General features: G+C 43.6%; 1 protein-coding gene across 3 annotated transcripts in view; it reads left to right on the forward strand.

The window, feature by feature from the left end:
• DCTD (dCMP deaminase) overlaps nt 1–21,785 on the forward strand; it is a 117,872-nt gene that overhangs the window by 22,664 nt on the left and 73,423 nt on the right. For 2 of the 3 annotated variants that reach the window (XM_070460096.1, XM_070460098.1), the window contains one exon: nt 6,320–6,365. The exons of the other annotated variant lie outside the window; for it this stretch is intronic. The gene's annotated coding sequence lies outside the window, so the exon portion shown is untranslated. The remainder of the gene's footprint in view (nt 1–6,319; nt 6,366–21,785) is intronic. 3 annotated transcript variants of the gene reach the window in all.

Below are 21,785 nucleotides of genomic sequence, written 5' to 3' on the forward strand. Positions count from 1 at the left end.
TTTTTTTCTTTTTTACCATTTACAATTCCACTTATTTAGTCTCAGGCAATTGCTTTCTTGGTAACAGACTCATTCTCTTTCTCTCTCTTGGCCCCGGTCTCTCAGTTCTTGCTTGGTTCCTTTAGACACGGTTAGCCCTCCTCTCCTTCTTTCTCAGCTTCCACTGGGCACCATCAATGACGATAACCATGACTCAGAGCAAAAATGTTATGCTGTTAGACATTGTGCCAAGGAAAAGGGACGTCATACATTTTATAATTTCCCCACAAACTTCTAAAGCCCTTGAGAGGCCCCAGAGTTTCACAGAGGACTCTGTCTTCCCATCTAATTGTGTCTACACTATTTTTTCCTTACTTTTCCTGAGGCACCAACATTGAAGAAAAATATTTCTTCTCATCCATTTTCTATTTCTAGCCATAGTAAGTGTTGCTTTTTACTACTTTCAGCTCATTGTGGGTTATACAAGCTTATCTGAGATTGTTTGTAAGCATAATCACCATTGATTAAACTGCTTTTAGGGAAAATTCATTTCAGCCAAAAAAAGAAGCTAAAAGCTTTTGAAATGTAATCCACATCAACAGGAAAATTTTCTTCAGTTAAGAGTCATAAATTAGGGGCTAGTTCGTTTACAATATTAAAAAGATTTACTACTTCATAGATCAACTATCATGGAATCGCTAAATAACATGATCTTCTGAATGCATTTAAATTGTGATTCAATTATAAAGCATTTAGAAATGGAAGTTGCTCTAAAGCCAGTGGGTATAAACACAGAACCAGTAAGAATCAAAGAATTTGGAAAGAATCACATAATTTCAGAATTCTCTTAGTTCTACAAAGTGTGCACATATTTTCTGAAATATTCTTATGTGCAATCAAAACATTTGGGATGACTAATCTTGAGAACTATGTAACTTTCAAATAAATTCCTAGAATTCACGGTGGGGTTGCTAAATCAAAGGGTACATACATTTGTAATTTTGATAGATATTGCCAAATTTCCCTTCACAGAGATTATGCCAGTGACGTTGTTATCATTTTTTGAATCCCCAAAGACGTCATTATTATTGGTTTATACAGTCAGTGTTAGATTTAGCCAAACATTTATGGTTTCTTTTGCTATTCTTTCCTTGCTCATCTCTGGCATTTCATATAGGGTCATTTTCCTGTCAAAAGTATATTGTTCAGAATTTCCTGTAGTGAGTTTCTGCTTGTGGCAAATTCTGTTTTGTTTGTCTGAAAATGTCTTTATTTGCCCTCCTTCCTGAAATAATTCTAGGCTGACAATTATGGTCTCTTAATGGTAACCCTGGTTGGACTTCCCTGGTGGATCAGAGGGTAAAGCATCTGCCTACAATGCGGGACACCCGGGTTCAATCCCTGGGTTAGGAAGATCTCCTGGAGAAGGAAATGGCAACCCACTCCAGTATTCTTGCCTGGAGAATCCCATGGACAGAGGAGCCTGGCAGACTATAGTGCGTTGGGTACAAAGAGTTGGATTCGACTTAGTGACTAAGCATGCAACACCTGGAAAAATCTCATCCTTTCAGCTTCCTTTGTTGCTGTTAAAGACTTAGGAATTATCTAAGTGTAATTCTTTCTGCTGCTGTGGCTCAGTCATGTCCAGCTCCTTTGCAATCCCATGGACTGTAGCCCGCCAGTCTCCTTTGTCTATGGAATTTCCCTGGCAATAATCCTGGAGTGGGTTGCCATTTCCTTCTCCAGGTGATCTTCCCAACCCAGGGATTGAACCCATGTCTTCTGTGTCTCCTGCATTGTAGGTGGATTTTTTTACCTGCTGAGCTATAGGGGAAGCCCGACTATAACTCTTTCCAAAGTAATTTGTTTTTCCCCCCTCTGGCTGCTTTTAAGATCTTCCTCTTCGAATTTTAAAATAATTTATATTCTTTTAGGGCTTTTCAGAAATTTGTTTTGTTTTCATTTTCTTTTATATGTCTAAAGCTGGATTTTCTTTTTTCCTGCTTTGGCTTTGATGAGCTTCTTAAATCTGTGGATTTGTGTCTTTGAAATATGATTTTTTATTTACTTATTTTATCTTCTCCAGACTCTCAATAAAAGTATATAAGGCCCTCTTAATTCTTCCTTCTATGATTTTATCCTCTTTTCTGTATTTCTTGTCTTCTGTGCTACACTTTAGGTAATTTCTTCTGACCAGCATCAACATTCAGTTCAATAATGTTCTCTTTAGTTATTATGTCTAACCTGCTCATAAACTCTTTTTGAGTAATTTATCTCAGTTATAGAGTTTTTCAGTTTTAAAGTTCTGTTTGCTTCTTTGTTAATGTAATGTTTATAGGTTTTGGTTTCCTGGAGATATTTTCAAGCTAATTTTTTTATTTCTTAATACAGCAAAGCAGTGGTTCGATAGCGCATGCCTGAGAATCCCCGTGTCTGAGGTGTTTGTGGGGTGGCTGTGGTCACGTTCCTTTCGGCTCCCTCTCGATGGACAAGATGAATGGCTGGGGCAGCAGCCGCTGCGCCCTGGTGCCCGTGAGTAGTTTAGGAAAAGCCCGTGGTTCCAGACCAAGGGTGTCAGTGTATGGTCATTTCTTGGTTTGGGGGTAACTGGACCTGACAGTGGGCTTCCCAGGAGGCACTAGTGGCGAAGAACCACCCCCACCCCGCCAATGCAGGTTAGATGTAAGACACGCAGGTTTGATCGCTGGATTGGGAAGATCCCCTGGAGGAGGGCGTGGCAACCCACTCCAGTATTCTTGCCTGGAGAATCCCATGGACAGAGGAGGAAGAAGAAAACCACACTTAGAAGGAAAGACCAAATTGCAAGAAAAAATAGAAAGCAAACAGATATATACATTGTGGCTAAATTTAAAAAGCACTAGCTATGTAAACTAATGCATATAATATACAGTCAGGGCTGTATATTGTCACCTTGCATATTTAACTTATATGCAGAGTACATCATGCGAAATGCTGGACTGGATGAAACACAAGCTGGAATCAAGATTGCTGGGAGAAATATCAATAACCTCAGATATGCAGGTGACACCATCCTTACGGCAGAAAGTGAAGAAGAACTAAAGAGCCTCTTGATGAAAGGGAAAGAGGAGAGTGAAAAAGTTGACTTTTTTAAAGCTCAACATTCATAAAACTAAGATCATGGCATCTGGTCCTATCACTTCATGGCAAATAGATGGGGAAACACTGGGAACAGTGACAGACTTAATTTTTTTGAACTCCAAAATTGCTGCAGATGGTGATTGCAGCCATGAAATTAAAGGACGTTTACTTCTTGGAAAGAAAGTTATGACCAACCTAGACAGCATATTAAAAAGCAGAGACAATACTTTGCCAACAACGGTCTGTCTAATCAAGGTTATGGTTTTTCCAGTGGTCATGTATGGATGTGAGAGTTGGACTGTGAGGAAAGCTGAGCGCTGAAAAATTGATGCTTTTGAACTGTGGTGTTGGAGAAGACTCTTGAGAGTCCCTTGAACTGCAAGGAGATCCAACCAGTCCATCCTAAAGGAGATCAGTCCTGGGTGTTCATTGGAAGGACTGATGCTGAAGCTGATACTCCAATACTTTGGCCATCTGATGCGGAGAACTGCCTCATTTGAAAAGACCCTGATGCTGGGAAAGATTGAAGGCAGGAGGAGAAGGGGATGACAGAGAATGAGGATGTCTGGATGGCATCACCAACTCAATGGCATGAGTTTGAGTAAACTCTGGGAGTTGGTGATGGACAAGGAAGCCTGGCGTGTTGCAATTCATGGGGTCACAAAGAGTCAGACACGACTGAGCTACTGAACTGAACTGAACTGAATGTAAACTAATAGCAACAACAATAATAACTGACTTGAGAATGTGTAAACAAGGTTGTAACCACTGGAAAATATAACATATAAGGTAATAGGCATTTAAAAATGCATTTTGAAATCCTAGTGTCAGTTGAAAAGAGAATAAGGATACTGACTAAATTTGGCTTTAAATCAAATAGTCATCATGAGTATTAAGAGTAACTCCTAAAAGAATAAAAGTAGAACATATAATTTACAAATGAGTTGAAAATAAGAGAGAAATGATGATGAAAATTATCAATTCACTAGGGGATAGGCAAGGGGAAATAAGAAGCAAAGAAAAGTATGGAAAGTAGCATGAAAATAAGCTGGTAGAAATAAATCCAGCATATCAGTAGTCTTGGCAAACATAACTGGATAAAAAAGTGTGCTGTATTGTGTATACAAGAGACGTACTTAAAACATAATGACTTAGAAAGGTTAAGTAAAGAATCAAACAACTGAAACCAAACATATACTATCCAGAACCAAAACAGAACCAAAAAACAACAAATTTTGTGAGTCATAACAATATTGGACATCACAGAGCTGGAAGCGAAAAGCACTGCTGGGGATAATGAAAACTGTTAAATAACGAACAAATTCACTTAAGAATATAACTCTGAAATAGCATGTCCCTAATAGTGAGTGAATGAAGTCGCTCAGTCCTGTCCGACTCTTTGAGACCCCATGGACTGTAGCCTCTAAGGCTCCTCTCTCCATGGAATTCTCCAGGCAAGAATACTAGAGTGGGTTGCCATTTCCTTCTCCAGGGGATCTTCCTGAACCAGGGATTGAACCCCGGTCTTCCCCACTGCAGGCAGACGCTTTAACCTCTGAGCCACCAGGGAAGCCCATGTACCTAGTAGCAAAGTCTTAAATGTAAAGTGTGAATATTGACAGAAGAGACCGAGAAGTAAACAAAAGCATCAGTGCAAAGAGCAGTTTTTAACCATATCACTGTCTGTTGTTGATGTATCAGGCAGGTAAAGGTTTAGCAAAGACATCTAAGATTTTAGTAATACAACAGGTGTGACCTAATGGCTATATAAAAAAAAGAAAAAAACAACCCTATGCCCCATAGAGAATAGACGTAATTTTTAGGCATATGTGCAACATAATTAGGGTCACAAAGGAAATACCAACAAATACCAAAGCATTTTTATCATATTGGCCACCTTTTCTTACCTCACTGCTGTTAATTTGAAATTAATAACAAATAGACAGCAGAGTTTCATGTTTTTGCAAATGAGGAAAAAACGTCTAAAGCACAGACAATAAAATAGTTATAATGGAATAATAATTGCTAATGTTACTTGAGCAGTGACTAGATACCAGGCACTGGTTAATGCATCTTACACGTTTTAGCCAGTTTAATGCTCATAACAACCCTATGACAGAAGAACTACCATCTTCAGATAATGATATTACAGATACTCTATTAGCTTACAGATAATGAAATTCAGGCACAGAGTGATACAATAACTCTTCCAAGAGGCAGAATCATCTTTTTTATCACAACCCCAAACTGCTTCTCCACTTAGAAAATAAGCCTGTAACTGAAAATAAAATACACAGAAACAGGCAGGGTGCATCAGAAGTGGTAATGACTGTGGTGTTTATCATCTTAAATGCCGTAGCTGAATTATATACTCATCTGAGTGAACCCGACAGTAGTAAATGCAATGAAATTAATAGAAAGCATAAATGTGGTAAAATAGAAAACAAAGAAACAATAGAGGAGATTATAAAACTCAAAGCTGATTCACTGAGGAAACTAATAAAATGGTAAGACCTGCAAGCAAGATGGAGCAAAAAAGGAGAGATAAAGCACAGACAAAAATGCACTAAGACTGAGACACGTTGCCAGAGATGGAGCGGAGATTTTTGAAAACCAAGAGGGAGTGCTATTCACAACACAATACCAATGCTGGGAAAACAGATAAAATGGACAGTTTTCCCAAATACACATAACCTCTCAAGGGACTGGAAGGGGAAGAGAAAAGCTGAATATAAAAAATCATGGAAAAATTCTATCAGTACTTAAAAATCACTCCCAAAACCTAACCCCAGAAATGTTCAGTGCATACTGATTATCTGAATGGTCGAAAGACTTTTTAAAATAGATTATGAGGCGAGGCTTCTAACTTACTTCACGAACTCATACAGTGAAAGGAAAGTTACAAAGACTCATTTGTGAACATCATTAAAAAAATCCTAAATAAATTTGGCAAACTGAACTTCGGCAATATAGAAATAAAAGAATTCTTCATGAACAAATTGGGTTAATTGCTAAGTGCAAAAATGGTTTAAAATTAGAAAATCGTGTTCACATTATTTATCACACTAACATTAAAAGAGAAAAAATGAGAGCATCTTGGAAAACACAGAAATGGCACTTGATAAAATTCAACATCAATTCATGATAACATTTTGTTTCTACTAAAACAGGAATAGAAAAAAAAAACCTTGCTTAACCTACTTTTATTTTTATTTTCCAGGAAAATTAAAATCCGAAGCCAATTTGATGGAGTAGTGAGCCCACAGGTATTTGCAATGTAATCCTCTGAACTTGGTTATTTGTTTATTTGTTCTGTTTTGGTTTTGGATCATCTAGACGTTAAATGGAAAAATAATTGAGATAACAGAGGAAGTGATGATACAGAAAATTTATAAAATCGAGACGCTGATGAAAGAACAGAAAACAAATTATCACTAAAAAATAAAGTTGAAGAAAAGAGGACTGTGGTTGGTACCACTTTAGATTCTGCATTAGTCCATTCAGGTTGCTCTAACAAAATGTCACTGACCTCGTGGCTTATAAATAATAGGAGTTTGACAGTTCTGAAGGGTGGAAGTCCAAGATCAAGACTCTGGCAGGTTCAGTGTCTGCTGGGAGCGGGGCGGGTGGCCTGCTTCCTGGCTCTTGGGCAGCTGTCTTTTCACTGTGTTCTCATAAAGTGGAAGGATTCTCTGGTGGCTCAGAACCTGCCTGCCAATGCTGGAGACGCGGGTTCCATCCCTGGGGGAAGATCCCCTGGAGAAGGGAATGGCAATCCACTCTAGTATGCCTGGGCTTCCCTGGCGGCCCAGACAGTAAAGAATCCGCCTGCAATGCGGGAGACCTGGGTTCGATCCCTGGGTTGGGAAGATCCCCTGGAGGAAGGCATGGCAACCCACTCCAGTATTCTTGCCTGGAGAATCCATGGGCAGAGGAGCCTGGTGGGCTACAGCCCATGGGGTCGCAGAGTCAGACACGACTGAGTGAGCACGCATGCGTGTGGTGAAAGGGGTAAGGGGCTTTCTGGGGTCTCTTGTAGAACATCACTGACCCCATCGCCAGGGCTCTGCATCTCTCCAAGCTCCACCTCCTAATACCGTTGCACTGGGCGTCCGGTTTCAACAGATGAAGTTCCGAGGGTCGTAAACATTCAGTCTGTGGCAAATGGTTAGGCAATAAAAACAGTTCGGAGAGTTGGGAAGCAGACAACAAGAGGTGAAAACTTACAAGAAGTAGAACAAGAAGGACTCTTAAGAACCATAGAAGTTCATCTAGATGAAAAGTTAGGAAACAAAATGGCAATTTGAATCTAGTAAAACATTTGTGGGGACAAAGATTGGTCATTTAAAACAAAAGAGAGGAGGAGAGGAGGAGAGGAAAGGGAAAAAAAAATCCCACTCACTCTGTTAATATGTTAAGTAGAACTCTCAGAGCTGAGGGTTTTTCTCCTCACCTGGGCTAGAGAGCTCTGGTCATGCTGTGCTCACGTTATGAATCTTGCCCTGTGTGTCTCTAACTGGGGTGCAGGCAGACAACTGCTGGGTATACGCTGGGGGCACGAGAACAGGGGCACTGGCCACCCAAATATCACCTGCATCGTACAACACTGGAAATTTATGTTGGTTAAAAAAATACTGTGTGAAAATGCTTACATGCTACGTAAGTGGCTTTAGAGTTATGGAAGATAAGGTAACACATGTGATAGGGATAAGACAAGCTTTACTGTAGTCTGTAATAACACCTTGACAGGCATTAGGATATAGTAGCCTTTATTCATGTCTTCATTCCATAATCTTCCCTGAGTGCCTGCTTGAGATGCACGAGACACTCTGCCCTTGTGAGCTCGCAGTGTTTCAGGAGAGACCCGGTGCTCAGGTATAATACCAGGCAGACGGAGGTGAGTGCCTTGAGACCCAACAGCCTCGTCCTGCAAGGGTAGAGCTCAGTGAGCTGTGGGCATCCTGGAAGGCTCCGTGGAGGAGGTGGCGTCCGCCGGGACCCTGAAGCGCAGGGGACACGTGAAGGTGAGAAGATGGAGAGATGACTCAGACAAACAGTCCTCTTTCCTTTCGTGCAACACTGGATACTGTCCAACCACCAATGTAAGAAATGCGAGCATAGGTCAGGCACATTTGTGTTAGGAAAGAGGAGCCCAAAGTCCGGCATGAAAAACCCCTTAGGGGGTTAGGATGAGCTGGAGGAGAAAAGAGTATGCAGGTTTCTGGCTTCGGTACCTCGACTTGGGACAGTCTTGGAATTCCAAGTCTCAGATGCCCACTGCCCTTTCTTCTCAGCCAGCCTCTGGCGCTGTGTCAACAGAAACCAGTGAGGAATGATGCCTGTCCACCTTCGGGGTCGGCTTGGACCTCCATGCGGCTCCCTTGTTCAAAGGAATGAATCTAATTGAACAAATCTCCTCCCATAGCCCAAAGCAAGGGTACTCACTTGTGAATAATTTGAAAAGGCAAGCAGAAATCTTTGACTGGGCTACTTCAGAATATCTCATAATAGAAAGGCACCTGTATTTCAGTCATCAGAATTACAATATCCTCCCACATTCACACTTAGGATGACCATTTTGAGTGGTGGTATTTCTTTGCGAGCTGGGATAATTGTGGTCAATGACAAGCAGAAATTTCCCCTGCCGGGCTCACAGAGATTTCCCCTGGGAAGTTTGCCTGAGGAACAGATTAAGAGTCTGCCTGCAGTGCAGCAGACCTGGGTTTGCTCCCTGGGTTGGGAAGATCCCCTGGAGAAGGGAATGGCAACCCACCCACTCCAGTATTCTTGCCTGGAAGATCCCATGGAGAGAGGAGCCTGTTGGGCTACAGTCCATGGGGTCACAAAGAGCTGGACATGACTGAACAACTCATACAAAGGAGTCAGAGCGAAAGGGCAGACGTTGTAACGCACACATTCTTTAGAGATGCTTGCAAAGTGTTTTACATGCCAAGGTGTATAAAGGCGTTGATAGGTATAAGATGCATTAAAATCTTTGGCGTCTGGTGGTCCAGACCTTGTTATCCTTAAGTCCTGGGACTGGAAGCCTAGCATCTCTGCAGAAATGCAAACCCCAGCCCTACCTTGAACCCAGATCCCCAGGCATTTAGTGTGAACAGTACATTTTTTGAAATATCCTGGCTTAGAGAGCCTTGAGAGGAAGCTATCAATAACCTTGCTCAGATCCCATGAGGTTCCCTAGTGGAAAGAAAGCCAAATGTTACTGTTTTATATACTCTAATATTAATGTTGATATCAAACAGGTCAGGTCATACTCTTAAATTATTTCCCATCTGTATCCATGACCCAACTAATTATACTGTTTTTCATTAGTTCTCAGAAAAAAATAGGGAGGAAATTCAGTCTATTTAAATCCAAATTAAGTTTTGGTTTGCAGTACTCCCACTATGAGAACATGTTAAAAGTCACCATACCACTTCTGACTGCATGATGGTTAAAAGAAAATACTAACCCTAAAAAGGCCTCAGCTTGCCACACCTTGTTTTCCTCAGATGAATTCTTATTCATTAAATGGCTGAATGTTTGTGAATAAATATCATTCCTATTTTTAAGATCCAAAGACAGATAATTAATGAACTATACTGATAATTACAGAGTTTTAATATTTATAGACATCTGTCACTTTACATTTTAAGATAGTCTTACCATATGTGCTGCTGTCTTTTAATCCCAGTAATTAAAGTTTATGAACATATACTGTGAAAATGTGGCTGTAACATTGTCAGATTGATTAATAGGAGGCTTTCTTACCGATAAGCTGCCTGTTTTTTAAAGGGAAATTATTACAAAGATTAAACTTATCCTGGAATCTCGTTCCTCTGTTGTTTAAAAAAAATGGTTCTGTGTGCACTTTTGAGGTCAAATTCAGCCCCCAAATATACCCTACAACCCTGGGTATGTGGCTGCACTTAGGTTATATCTATACTGGTGACATTATTTAGCATGTGAAATGTATCACTAATTTGTCAGAATTTCTGCCTAAGAAGGAAGACGTCCGTCCTTTATGAATTGTATTTATTTATTGGCTGCGCTGGATGTTTGTCGCTTTGTGCGGGCTTTCTTTGGTGGCGGCGAGCGGGAGCTAGTCTTCCACGTGGTGGAGTGGGCTTCTCATTGCAGTGGCTGTGTTTTGTGGGGCTCAGGTTCAGCGGTTGTGGCGCGTGTGGAGTCTTCCCTGACCGGGGATCGAACCTGTGTTCCCCGCGTCGGCAGGCAGATTCTTTACCACCCTGCCACCAGCGAAGTCCCTTCCGTTTGAATCTTCGCTAACTTTTCAGTGTCTCCTGCAGAGCTCAGAACCCACTGCACAGGTTGAGAAATGCCTTTTTGGCTTCTTTCATTCACCACTTGGTGCGGCATCCAAATTGATTATTGTGTAGTTGAGGCGGGTGAAGTTGTTTTTCTCTTTTTTCGCGCTTGCCTGAAATATCACCCCAGATTGGTTTTGAGTTTCCAGATCCAGGTTGGATTTGAATCAGTCTCCAGGCATTAAAAATAGTAGACACATTTTTGTTTAAGTTATAGCAACAGAGACAATTCCCCGACTGTTCTCGAGAAGTCTATCTCTTGATGTAGCTTTGGGAAAGGAGTCCATCCATTGAGGCCCTGAACATGCACACGGACAGTGGGCCAACCATACGTAAAAACCGTGTTGATCTACAAGCCTGCAGCAGCTCACCCAGGACAGACTCACAGGATGTCGGGCTGGTCTCAGGGAGCGATGCAGGAAACCAAACTGGAAAAATAACCTCCCCACCAATCAGTCCACAGTGGCCAGGACTTGAATAATAACTGACAGCGTCCTTAATTCTGTCCCTGCTTCCAATCTAAGACCAGCCAGAGAAAGTCGCAATATACACCCCTAACTAACCACATGTTATTGTTGTTTGTTGTTGTTTAGTTTCCCAATTGCCTCCGACTCTTTGTGACCTCATGGACTGTAGCCCGCCAGGCTCTGTCCGTGGGATTCTCCAGGCAACAATACTGGAGTGGATTGCCACTTCCTTCTCCAGGGCATTTTCCCAATCCAGGCATCGAACCCGCGTCTCCTACTTGGCAGGCGAATTCTTTACCAATGAGTCACGTGGGAAGCCCGACTTAACCACATAGGACGCCCCAATTCTAGTCACTCCATCTACAGCTTCCTCAGTCCAGCAGCCTTGACTCAGGACACGCCTGAAGCCGTCAGCGTTTTCCTCTATGAAACGTCCCCTGCTTCTGCTGTTCTTGCATCTCTGCCAAAACACAGGTGCTGGTGGCTGACGCCTGACCTGTGGCATGGAGAATCTCCATAGCAGTGGCCACCTGCTCGTACTTGATCCAAAATTTGGACCCGACCTGATTCCTGGCAGGTGGGAATCTAAGGAGTCCTGGCCTGGTCTCTAGATGGTCTAGCATCTTAAACCCTTTTTATTTCCATCCATCCATCCATCCATTTGAGAAACATCTCTGCATCTCTTCGCGTTGCCTAGTCATGTGTCTGGTAAGGCCTTGCTGCGCTGACTTCTTGTTTGGTTTAGGTGTCAGATTCTTGCCTTATACCTTGTGACTAAGGCCAAGCTTGGACCCCGCTTGGACCCAGCTTTCTCGTTCCAAGTTTCCTGAGTCTTTCCCTTCTGCCTAGCATTCCAGTTCCATTGTTCTTGTCATCTTGGGATGGAGTGAGTCCAAGCCTGCATCCTGAAGTCCTCTGGGTCTCAGTGATGTCCTGTGGCCTTTAGGGTCCTGCTGTGATCCCGACCGCGTCCCTCTTCTCCCCGCACTCCTGGCCCCTGCCCCGTCCTCCCAACACGCCGCTATCCCGGCTGCTTCCTCTGTCCTGGCTCCTCCAGTTCTCAGCTCCTTGCGGTTTGGCCCGTTTCCTTGGCTCACCCCAGATTCACATATGCTGGGGTCATGGTCACCTTGAATCAGAAGTGTTTCCTGCTTTCTGCGGAAGGGACGCTTTTCCCATCCAGCCCCCAGGGGCGGCCAGGTGGATGGGGGGCGGTGATGCTTAGACATGGTTTCTGCTCTCGAGGTGTGTTTAACACAGTGAGAGAAACAGACAGCGAAGCCTTAGTTACAGAACTGGGAGGGTGAGGGCTCAGGGCGCCAAGGAGGATCTCGTGGGAGCATCAAGGAGGTCGCCTAAGTCAGCCGGGAATTGCTCTCCCTGTTGGGAATTGACAGCATTGTGTCAGGAACTGCGCTGTCTCTTGTCTTCCTGGAGTTTGTACTTGCTTTTCGGAGTGTCTGTTCCCTTCTTTAGCCTGAGCTGTTGTCTCCGGTTCTGAGCTTATTGGCTAAACACAGGCAAATGCGTCCTGAACTCTGAACAGAGCAGACTCGCTCGTTGCCAGCCTTCCCACGGTGCTGGTGTGGCCCCGAGTTCACAGGCTCACAAGGCTCAGCTGGGAGGGGGCCACGGTTGAAGCTGTGATGGCCTCAGGCTGGCGGGTCTAACCAGAAGGGGTCTCACTGAAGGTGGTCCCGTGCCAAGGGAGCTGGGTGTGACCAATCTGAGGGCTTGGGGAAGGATGGAGATGTGAGAATAAACAGCAAAGTCTGTGACTGAGAAATCTGAAGATGAGTTTTGGGCAAGGGAGGAGCGGAAATTCTCCAGTGATGCTGTGAGCGGGGAATATACCGAAAGCCTGTGTTCTGTGTTTGCTGGTTGTGGACAGAGCTGCCCTCTGCAAAGTGAAGCCTGGACATGTCTGCGTATGTTTAAGGATGGGGCAGTGACCGCAAGAGATTGGGCATAAATACTGACCCCTCTGCATTAATACTTCCCAATGTCATTGTCTGCTTTCCAGTATCCACCGGAGCCCCACCAAGGAAGGCACGGTCATGTCTCTTACATTCTCACATCCAACCCAATGCTCTCCACACATGCTGCTTTTTTTTGTGCCAGTGGTAAAGGATCCGCCTGCCAATGCAGGAGACTCAGGTTTGATCTTTGGGTCAGGAGGATCCCCTCAAGGAGGAAATGGCAGCCCACTCCAGTGTTCTTGCCTGGAAAACTCCACGGACAGAGAAGCCTGGCGGGCTAACCGTCCACAGGGTCGCAAAGAGCTGGATGCGACTGGGTGACTGAGCAAGCATGATATGAACGAGAGGAGCTGATTCAGTGGGAAGATAAATTCAGGGCTTCAGCAGTGAAGGAGTGGGACCCTGAGGCTTACACTGGGTTTCTCTAGGTGGATGTGACTGCTGTATTCCCGAGTCCTGGTTGGAAGTTGGTGGGCACCCGTCTGATTGGAGGCCACGTGGCAAGAGGGTGCCTTGCAGGACAACACCCTGTCTTCCTAAGGGTCTGCCTGCACCTTTGGGTCTGGCCACGGGATCCACAATTAGGGTCATATATCAGCATGCCTGGGGGAAAGCTGAGCCAGCAAGAGAGGAGAGGGGTTCTGAACCCGAGTGGCTGCAGAACCTGCTGACACATCCCGACAGGACCCCGAGCGAGAGCCTGCAGGAGGGTGCCGCTCACAGCTGGGGGGCCCTCTCCCATCCCGCAGGGTTTAACTCCCAGGCAGGAGTGCCAGCAGTCGGCTCTGACACCCTCCTCAGATGACTCCTAGGATCTTGGACAAAGTGCCGGCCTGCATTTGTGCTTGCTGTTCAATCACTGAGTCAGGTCCAACTTTTTGTGACCCCATGGACTGCAGCACGCCAGGCCTCCCTGTCCTTCACCATCTCCTGGAGTTTACTCAAATTCACATCCATTGAGTTGGTGATAACATCCAACCGTCTCATCTTCTGTCACCCTCTTCTCCTCCTACCTTCAGTCTTTCCCAACATCAGGGTCTTTTCCAGTGAATCAGCTCTTTCCATCAGGTGGCCAGAGTATTGGAGCTTCAGCTTCAGCATCAGTCCTTCCAGTGATTATTCACGGTTGGTTTTGTTTGGGACTGTAAAAGATGAAGTAAAGATGGCAGAACTGCCATAGCAGACTCTGGAGCAAAGAATAAAGGCTCAGAGAAGTGGGTGCCTGAGAATAGGTCCCCAAGTACCGTCTGCTCCCTGTGTCCCCTGGGGATGAGGAATGCCCGGCGAGGGGCACCAGCATCAGAGGCTCTCTGGTGCGGGTCGTCCCCTGCAGACTGGGGCTGACTGTTGGGATGTGGTTACAGAACTGGCCTCTCCGGTGGGGATAACGGGGTCCCCAGGCTAGCAGAGGCCAAGTGGCAGCACTTAATCACTGTCAGGAGCTAGACGGCATGACTGTGGGAAGGACAGTGCGTTTATACTGATGTCGGGGAGGGGGCTAGTCTCTAGTGGGGTCTCTAAGGGGTCGGTAGTGAGTAAGAGGACATGGAGTTTCCTGGGGCAAAATAAATGGGCAGCCAACTAGGTCTTACTTAATATGCTAAAAGCCTCAGTGCTGTTTTAAGCTTCAAGAAGAGATCAGTTTCACGACCATGTAACCTGGTCAGGGAGGCAGATTCCACATACTGCAGTTAAGAGTTCGCATGCCACAACGAAAGATCCCGCATGCCGCAGCTAAGACCAAGCACAGTCAAATAAATAAAAATGAACATATAAAAAAAAAAAACCAATAAACTACCCTCTCTGACTGTGGTAGTAAATATCTCATTTCAGAAAGACCACAGAGATTAATGCCACCCCTAAAGACTTAGATCTTTCAGTTTGACCAAATCCTTCCAAATGGTGTCTTCTTTAGGATCCCATTTTAACGCACCAGACTGGCCTCTCGCAAAATCTGGATGGATCATTTAGATGACAGCAGGCTGTCACAAACCTAGCATTCAGTACCTTAATTTTAGCTACTGTTCTGGATACAGTATTTTCATAGAGCACATTAGCTGCGTCTGGGAGATGGTAGGCAACTGCTATTCTGAAAAATACATTCTTTCCAGCTTATCAGGAGGAGGGTCGGTTCTCATTGCACAGGAACTTGAGAACTTCCTTTCACTGTCTTGCCCCAGAATGACGTTATTTTCCTGCTCCAGAGTATTCCTATTAAATTTCAGATTTTCGGAAATGGCAGCAAGGATTTGAGAGTGTTTGTCGGCTAGTTCTGGCTTCCCAGGTGGCGCTAGTGGTAAAGAACCTGCCTTCCAATGCAGGAGACATAAGAGACGCCAGTTTGATCCGTGGGTTGGGAAGCTGGAGGAGGAGGGAATGGCAACCCACTGCAGTATTCTCGTCTGGAGAATCCCATGGACAGAGGAGCCTCACGGGTTACAGTCCATGGGGTCCTAAACAGTCAGACGCGATTGAAGCCACTTAGCATGCACGCATGTCAGCTCGTTCTGCCTACTAAGATGGAACATAAACCTAGACACTGTGATGAGCTTTTCAGCTCAAGTCTATGTTCACTCTTCTATGGAGGCTAACCCAACAAGCCTGTCACTGTCAAAGCTGTGAGACTGAGAGTTCTGACTTGGGAGATAGGAGTAAATCTATTTCTATTAAATTGCAGGCTACAAGTCCCTGGAAATCGTTCCAAGGTTGTTATGGGTTCTAATGAGGTGATAAAAATTATCTAAAGGCTGAAGTGACTGGGTGATCCCTTTGCTTCAGTGACCAGTGTGCTCACTCAGTCGTGTCCAGCTCTCTGCGTCTTCATGGACTGTAGCCCACCAGGCTCCTCTGTCCATGGAACTTTCCAGGCAAGAATACTGGAGTGGGTTGCCATTTCCTTCTCCAATGACCAGTGTTCGGTTCAGTTCAGTTGCACACTTGTGTCCCAACTCTTTGTGACCTCATGGATTGCAGCACTCCAGGCTTCCCTGTCCAGTGGAACCTCGGTATAAAAAAAACAAACAGGTCAACACTCCTACTCATCCATTTCCCCTACACAAGGCGCACTTATAGTGGTGGTGATTTGATGATATTTATGTACTGCACTATTTCTTTCAATACTCATGAAGATCAAAAGGCATCTTTCTGGCCACCAACAACCTGTTCTCCATGAATAAAGAGAGGCTGGGTTGACTGAATCGCCATTTGATTCATTATGAATAATCATAAACAATCAAGCAAGGAAATACCTGTTTATGTAGCATGGCTTTTCAGAGATTAACGGAATCAGAAGCCACGGAGGATGTCTTCCTTGTGCATGTGGCGCACATTTGCTGGGAGCAGAGCTGCCCTCTGTTCCTCAGTGTTCTTGTCCAACAAGAAACAGAAATAAATACCTGGCAGTGGAGGACATGGCAGCAATTACTCCTTTGCTTCGTCTGCCACTGGCCTAGATTGATGTTCACCAGGGACCTAGGATGGTGTTCACTATTAACCTAGGATGAAGTCCACCATTGACCTTGGACCAGAGGCACTTTGCCAAGAACTGTTCTGCTTTCCCTTTATGCATAATATTGGCCTTTAACTTGCGGACTGGTTTTATATTTTTTTTCTCTTTTAAACAGTGAATATGTTTGGCACATAACATTGTATGAATTTAAGGTAGACAATGTGTGAATTTGATACATGTATATATCATAATGGGCTTCCCTGATAGCTCAGTTGGTAAAGAATCCACCTGCAGTGCAGGAGACCCTGGTTCGATTCCTGGGTCAGGAAGATCTGCTGGAGAAGGGATAAGCTACCCACTCCAGTATTCTTGGGCTTCCCTGGGGGCTCAGCTGGTAAAGAATCTGCCTGCAATGCAGGAGACCTGGGTTCGATCCCTGGGTTGGGAAGATTCCCCTGGAGAAGGGAAAGGCTACCCACTCCAGTATTCTGGCCTGGAGAATTTCATGAACTGTATAGTCCATGTGGTCACAAAGAGTCGGACACAACTGAGTGACTTTCACTTCACTTCACTTCATATATTGTAATGGTCTATCATTGACATCTGTTCCTGTCACTACGTCTTCTTTGCCTTTAGGGATAGAATGAGTCAGAGTCTTACTTGGAGGGCAACATTTTGCTTTCATTCCAGAAAACCTTGTATGGATGACAGAAGGGTCACTGACCGGTCTGAAGATGATGCAAAAGTTCTGATGACTTTGTGTCATCCTATGACAAAATTTCAGTACAGGCGGTGCCCAGCGACAGAGTCATGGATTCCTTGTTGAACAAAATCCAGTTTTTAGATATTCATTATCTGACACCTTATTCACACTTTTCTTTTTGAATTCTTATATGAAATCACCACCATTGGACGCTCACTTGTCCTGGCATGCATGGATTCATTCTATATTTGCACTGGGGTCTCATTTATTATGAGCTTCTCAGGTGGCACTAGCGGTAAAGAACCCTCCTGCCAATACAAGTTAGATGAAACACATGCAGGTTCGATCCCTGGGTGGGGAAGACGCCCTGGAGGAGGGCATGGCAACCCACTCCAGTATTCTTGCCTGGAGAATCCTATGGACAGAGGAGCCTGGCTGGTTACAATCCATAGGATCGCAAAGGTCAGACATGACTGAAACGACTTAGCATGTAGGCACACACTTGTTTATTATATACGTGTATGCTGTTTTTCCGAGTGGTATGTATGTTATTATTTTTTTCAGTTTGTTTTTTGGTTCACAGTCAACTCCTGTGGGCGACTAACGCACCTTTGAGAAGTGGAGCTAAAATTCAGCGTGGAGTAAAAATAAATGCTTTTTAATTTATTTTTATTAGCATGGTTAATTAAGCCAGCACTACCATGTGAGTGATCTGAAAGCACAGAAGTCAGAAGGTAGCAAATCTTATTCACGGGATGGTGTGCCCTCCAAAATGATCAACGCAGTGTGGAGCTTCTGTGCAACCTCTAAATTCGTAACATTTTTATTTCTTTCAGGGCATTTATGTGAAAATTATTGCTCGTCCTGCATTTAAAACGTACGACATGTGTATGAACAGAATCAGTTTGCAGCTTTTCCTCTTTTGCCGGCAGGCTCCTTGAAAGACTGAGGGGGCAGAGGGTTTGTGAGCTCTACTGATGGATGGTTTCTGCCTTTCCCACCTTGGGGCTCAGAAAAATATCTGCCTACATTTTAAAAAAGTTTTTTAAAAAAAGGATCATTTTTTTATATTTAATTCTTTAATTCTCTAGACATTATTTTTCAAATTTGATTGATCAGAGTATAATTGCTTTACAATGTTGTATTCGTTTCTGCCGTACCATGAAATGAGTCAGCTGTATATGTATGCAGATATTTCCTCCCTCTTAAGCCTCCTTCCCCCCAGCCCAGTCCCACCCCTCCAGGTCATCACAGAGCCGTGAGCTGAGCTCCCTGTCCTATCTGGCAGCTTCCCACTAGCTGTCTGTTTTACTCATGGTGGTGTATATGTCAACCCTAATCTCCCAATTTGTCCCACCTTCCCCTTTCCTCCTTGGGTCCACACGTCTGGTCTCTACATCTGCATCTCTATTCCTACCCTGCAAATAGGTTGATTTGAACCGTTTTTCTGGATTCCATATATATTCACTAATATATGATATTTGTTTCTCTGACTTACTTCACTTTATATGACAGACTCTAAATTCATCTCTGTCGCTGCAAATGACCCCCTTTCATTCCTTTTTATGGCTGAATAATACTCCATTGTAGATATGTACCACATCTTCTTTATTCATCTGTTGACGGACATTTAGGTTGCTTCCATGTCCTGGCTATTGTAAACAGTGTTGCGGTGAATACTGGGATTACACATGTCTTTTTGAATTATGGTTTTTCTGAGGATATCTGCCCAGTAGTGGGATCTCTGGACTTTATTTTGGCATAGGAAAAGATGTGAGTATCTTTCCCATCCTTCAAAAACTTAGCTTATTACTTAGTGTTATTTATTGATTAATCTTCATTGTCTTCACTTATTTCAAATGCCACATTTTTTGCTCACACTTTTTTATAAACCTAGGTACAACTTTCTGGGGCTCCAGTCATATTGGATCTGCCTGTGGGTCTTTGTTTTCCGTCCCACTCACTGGTTTCTCATTCTTTTCTTTCATCTGCACCAGAGGACTTTGTTAGTTACTCAGTCACGTCCGGCTCTTTGACCCCATGGACGGCAGCCCACCAGGCTCCTCTGCCCATGGGCTTCTCCAGGCCAGAATACTGGAGTGGGTTGCCATTCCCTCCTCCAGGGGATCTTCCTCACTCAGGGATTGAACCCGGGCCATCTGCTCTGAAGGCGAATCCTTTATTATCTGAACCGCCAGGGAAGCCTGAGTTCCACCGGATGACTTTATCTGTGCTTAATATGTTTCAATATTTGGTAGTGTAAGATCCACCTAATGTTTCTCCTACTGTCAAAGTTTTACTGGCTATTCTTTCCCCAGGGATGTGTGTATTACTTAGAGGGTTTAAAAAAATATATTTATTTATTTGGCTGCATCACGTCTTAGTTGTGGCTCGGGCTTTTTCTTGAGGAGCGCGGGCTCTGGCGCACAAGAGGCTTCAGTAGTTGTGATGTGGGCTCAGCAGCTGGAGCTCCAGGGCTCAGTTGCCCCCGCATATGTGGGATCTTAGTTCCCCGACTAGGGATGAAACTGTTTCCCCTGCATTGGAAGGCGGATTCTTAACCACTGGACCACCAGGGAAGTCCCTTCTTCATGGTCTCTGATTTTTTTTTTTTCATTTTGTTTTTTTTTCTTCCATTTATTTTTATTAGTTGGAGGCTAATTACTTTACAACATTGCAGTGGTTTTTGTCATACATTGAAATGAATTAGCCATGGATTTACATGTATTCCCCATCCCGGTCCCCCCTGCCACCTCCCTCTCCACCCGATCCCTCTGGGTCTTCCCAGTGCACCAGGCCTGAGCACTTGTCTCATGCATCCAACCTGGGCTGGTGATCTATTTCACCCTAGATATACATGTTTCGATGCTGTTCTCTTGAAACATCCCGCCCTCGCCTTCTCCCACAGAGTCCACAAGTCTGTTCTATACATCTGAGTCTCTTTTTCTTTTTTTGCATATAAGGTTATCGTTACCATCTTTCTAAATTCCATATATATGTGTTAGTATACTGTAATGGTCTTTATCTTTCTGGCTTACTTCGCTCTGTATAATGGGTTCCAGTTTCACATGGTCTCTGATTTGAATTTTGATTTTTATGTACTTGACTATGAACTCATTCTCCAGATTCAGGATATTCTTCTCCTTGTAGTCTCATCATGACTATTAACAGGCTGTTTAAATAAGATAAAAGCCTTACCTCACCCTCACCATCTCAGGTGCTGAGTGTGCTACCAGTGTGAAACATTTTGTAAGCACCCCTTCATATTGTGACTCTAAGTTTCCCTAGTCTGGGATGCTGAGGAAATAAACTGATGTGGATCTCATCCACTAATGCAATATGCTAGCTTTTTCCCCCAGTGACTTATGTAAATATTACTATAATATATGGACCAAAAGAGTTATAATTCGGACTACATCTCTGGGGAGCTAAAATAGCCAGTTGAAAAGTGAAAAATTCACTCAATCAGTACCTTTGTTTCTGTGATCCTAAGCAATCAAATTTCTCCCAGACTCCCCTCCCTGACCTCAACCCCTGCAGCCTTCTTAAATGAACTAACTCAACAAGTTCAGTTTGGACACCAGGCAGGCACAGCTTTAAAGTAGCACCTTATTTAAAAAAAAAAAAAAAACCACCAAAAAACCTGTGGGTCTTGCTAATCATTTGCCTACTGTCTGCTAGAGCATCAGCAAACATCTTAGAGATCCAGATGGTCCACGAAGCATCTTGTGATTAAGTGATCTGAAGCGAAAGACCCATTGGTGGCCTAGTATTGTTAGTAGTTAAATATGATTTGGCTTCTGTAATCAGAATTCATGAAATGAAAACAGAGCTGGTACTACAGTTTGTATTCATTGTGCCAAGTTAGGTTTCTCTGTGGACTTCAAGAGGTTTTCTTTTTTTTTTTTTCATGTTGTTTTATTATATTTGTAATTAGCCCTTGTGAAGAAGGCTCTTTTAGATTCTGCAGTGATGCATCGCAGCTTTCATTACAACAAATATCCATGACCCCTGTTGCCTAACTGTAAACAATGCTAGTTACCAGCCTCATTAGGAGACCGGCAGATGGCTTATAAAGTCCTCGTTGGAGTTTAAATCCATTTGCGGCTTGCAGCGCACAAATGTTTATCTTTAAACAGTATAAAATACGTCAGAAGGGGTCTATGTTCTGTTTTCGTTAGTGTTCAATGCTTTCTGATCCCAACAGGAAAAAATTTTCTGCCATTGCACTTTTTTGGTTTTTTTGCTTATTCTTTGTGAACCGATTCTCAGGATTTTTTTTTTTCCTGGCTTCTTCCCTTTCAGAAGAACAGTTTTCTCGACTTCTCACTTTTACTTATTTTACAAGTGTTTATTGAAGTTCTGCTCTGAGCTAGGCTAAAATATTCGATTTGCAAGAATGAATATGATGTAGTAGAGGCTTAATAAATGTGTGCTGAAAAAATGAAAGGCCAATTTTATTTTACATAGTGATGCTCTTTAGCTAACTAGAACTTTAGCTGTGTTTCCTAGACATAGAACCATATCATTTTTGTCCATAAACACTTAACAGTTTAAACTACAAATTGTTAGAAACTAGAGAAAGCACTAAAAACTTCTCTTAGTCCAACACATACAGAATTTTCGGAGCTAAGATTCACCCACATAAAATAATAATAATGGTGGTGGATGGGTTGGTGTGTGCATGCTCAGTTGTGTCCGACTCTTTGCAACCCCATGGACTGTAGCTCTCCAGGCTCCTCTGTCCATGGGATTTTCCAA

This window comes from Odocoileus virginianus, chromosome 32, assembly GCF_023699985.2.
Source record: "Odocoileus virginianus isolate 20LAN1187 ecotype Illinois chromosome 32, Ovbor_1.2, whole genome shotgun sequence".
Classification (NCBI taxonomy): domain Eukaryota; kingdom Metazoa; phylum Chordata; class Mammalia; order Artiodactyla; family Cervidae; genus Odocoileus; species Odocoileus virginianus.